The sequence below is a fragment of the Asparagus officinalis genome, chromosome 4 (assembly GCF_001876935.1).
Source record: "Asparagus officinalis chromosome 4, Aspof.V1, whole genome shotgun sequence".
Lineage (NCBI taxonomy): Eukaryota > Viridiplantae > Streptophyta > Magnoliopsida > Asparagales > Asparagaceae > Asparagus > Asparagus officinalis.
The window spans coordinates 121,188,785-121,191,995 of record NC_033797.1 but is presented as its reverse complement, the minus strand read 5'-3'; the positions used below and the strand labels follow the sequence as shown (position 1 = coordinate 121,191,995).

General features: G+C 37.7%; 1 long non-coding RNA gene across 1 annotated transcript; it reads right to left on the bottom strand.

Moving 5' to 3' along the window:
* Positions 1,172-2,952, bottom strand: LOC109838052. Its single transcript, XR_002246557.1, has 2 exons — positions 1,439-2,952; positions 1,172-1,353 (listed from the first exon to the last, which is right to left on the bottom strand). It is a non-coding gene; the product is annotated as an uncharacterized LOC109838052 (long non-coding RNA).

Here is a 3,211-nt window from a genome sequence, read left to right as displayed (position 1 = left end):
AAAAGGTTTTATCTGTAATGGCCTTTTCAAACTCAATGTAATCAATTCCAGTTCTAATGAAAATTCTAAGTCTCCTGTTATTCAAATTGTTGAATCTTGTGATGTCTGGCATGGACGACTTGGACATGTCAATTTTCAAACTTTACAGAAAATGATCAATTTGAATCTTATTCCTAAATCATCTATTGACCTCTCATCCAAGTGTGAGATTTGTGTTCAAGGGAAACACACAAAAAAACCCTTCAAGTCTATAACTAGAAACTCTGAGCCCCTCGAATTAATTCATAGTGATGTGTGTGACTCGAATCGAGTTCTCACCCGAGGGGGTAGGAGATATTTTGTGACCTTTATAGACGATCACTCCAGATATTGTTTCACATATCTTCTCAGGACTAAAGATGAAGTCCTAGATAGGTTTAAGGTCTATAAAGCTGAGTCTGAGAACCAATTAGACAGGAAGATCAAGATCCTAAGATCTGATCGTGGGGGGGAGTATACCTCAAATTATATGACTGAATTTTGCCAAGAACACGGTATTATTCATGAGGTTACTGCTCCCTATACACCACAGTCTAACGGGGTAGCTGAACGAAAAAACAGAACCCTAATGGACATGGTAAACTGTATGTTACTCAGTTCAGGAGCACCTGAAAATCTCTGGGGTGAAGCTCTTCTCTCTGCTTGTTTTATTCTCAATAGGATTCCCCAAAGAAATTCCAATACAACTCCTTATGAATATTGGAAGGGGAGATCTCCTAATCTAAACTTCTTCCGAGTTTGGGGTTGCTTGGCTAAGGTAGCTATTCCCGAACCTAAGAAGAGGAAAATTGGTTCCAAAACTATTGATGCTGCTTTCATTGGATATGCACTAGATAGCAATGTTAATAGATTTCTAGTCATTAACTCTGAAATCAGTGACATATCCAACAACACTATCATTGAAGCTAGAGATGCAGTCTTCTTTGAAAATATCTTTCCTTTCAAATCCAAAATCTCAGAAAATTCTAGAACATCTATTCCTTCTGATCTTCCATCATCTAGTTCTTCCCAACCTTTTGACATTGAGCCTCGAAGAAGCAAAAGAGGTAGAATTCAAAAGGATTTTGGAGAAGACTTCTTTACCTTTCTTGTTGAAGGTGATCCAAGCTCATTTCAAGAAGCAATGGATTCACCCATCTTTCAAATGTTCAGGCATGAACAGGATCATGACAGAAGAAAGAAAAGACCAGGAAACAAACATAACACTCAGTTGGACTCAATAGCAACATTAAAAGTACTGCAGCAAGCTTCATATGTGCGTCTTCATAGCAAGGGTTAGAATCCGAAATCACCATAGAGACCTCAATATTTCCCCTGCATCAATCATCCATAGAATTTGTTAATTTTGTCAAGCACACGTCCCGAAATCAACAACTAAAGCAACATCAGCTTCTATTACCTGAAGGCTAGAGCAACATCGTGACATGCTGAAGAAGCATCAGAAAGTATCAAAGTGCAAAAAATTTGGTCAAACATTAAAAGACACTGTTGCGTTCAAATTCTGAACATGTATGAAACACAGATGAAACTAAAATGCGAGAAAATATCCAAACTGTGAGCGTAAATACGAAAACTAGATCATGCAGGATTCCTCTGTCTAGCTCATTAAAATCCAAACAAGAAAGCAACCGAAATTGAAGATATAACTCTTTTCCAGGATTCAAAACTACACTTCCAAAATATTTGTTAACTAAATTCTCCTATTAGCTCCTGTAGCAGCTCTAGGGAACATGTCAGCCAACCCTCCTTGGCTTCTCATTTCTTCTGGATCTGCAAGGTCAAGATAAAAGATGTCCGACGCCTTAAACACATCAAGAATATAACATGTAACCAAAATGATTGTCCATGATTGTAGGGTAAGACAACGAGTGTGATGTTATAATCTGAAGATGCTTGAAACCACAGCCCCTCAATAAAACAAGAGGGTACTTCCTGATGCTCGAGCTTGAACTAATCTACTACTTAGGTAAAACCCGGATGGCCCTATAAAGTAGAGAGAAGAGTGGGCATAATACAATGACGTCGTCATATCATCATATAATAATAATATAATAGTACAGTAATGGGAAAACAACACATAAAAGATCAGCAGGATATAACTTTTATGTGCAATTTGAGGTAAGGAGGAAGAATACAAAGGCAATAATATCAAGCACATAATTTGATCACAATCTGCTACTCTGCAAAGTGATGTCTTCAAGCCTTTCTCAGATGAGTTAGCCCCGGGGTAAAGCTCATTGTTGAATGCAGCCTTTCACTAGACATTATTATACATCACCAAGGAACTTTTATTCCTGGATAAAGTTCCAGGGAAAAAATGCAAACCTTTTAGCAGTTACATGTGAGTTGATAATGACAAATTACATCATTCTCATAAACTCTACCCTCCTCGTCCAAGGAGCACGAGATCAAATGATGATGCAGGTTCATACTAGTTATCCTTAAACTTCCCATGACACTAGCCAGTCTACTGCACCATTGACTTCTTCCGAATAAACGCAGGACCTTTAATCCATTATATAGATAACTAGTAAACTTCAAGCAGAGCACCTACCCTGAATTCATTTCCAATTAAAGCTATGCCAAATTTAAGTTTCAACCGACCTACTTGTGGAGGTTCGCAGGTCAATAGAATAGGATTTTACCTCGGCAGAAAGAAATGGAGGTATGCACCTTATTATGCATACAAATCTTGGGCTCCCATGAGAACTACACAGAGAAACCAAAGAATAGTATATGCATTTATAGGCGCTATTTTGTAACTACAAGTCCAGCATTCATAAAATTTACGCACTAAGAAGTATATTGCACATAGTTCCCTTTAAGCTCTAAAGTAAGTCATAAGCGTTTTGTTCTGTCATAAGTCCTAGCATGTTGGAATTGCCGCATAAATCCAGAGACACATAGAGACATAATTCACCTCGAAACAAATGCTAAAAATCTCTTAGGATCAATTTTGTCTGTGTTTGTACTATTTTATGATCTTTACATAAAAAACGATAAGTAGGACTGCTGCTGACATGAATATGTGCAGACACGATACGTGTGTCTATTTGTGCCCAAGACCACCTGTACATATTTTCTTAAGGAAAAGGCAATTGTGAATAGTCCCACATTGGAAGTTGAAGAGAAGTTCAAGTGGTTTATAATGGTTCACTTCCTAATGGGCTTT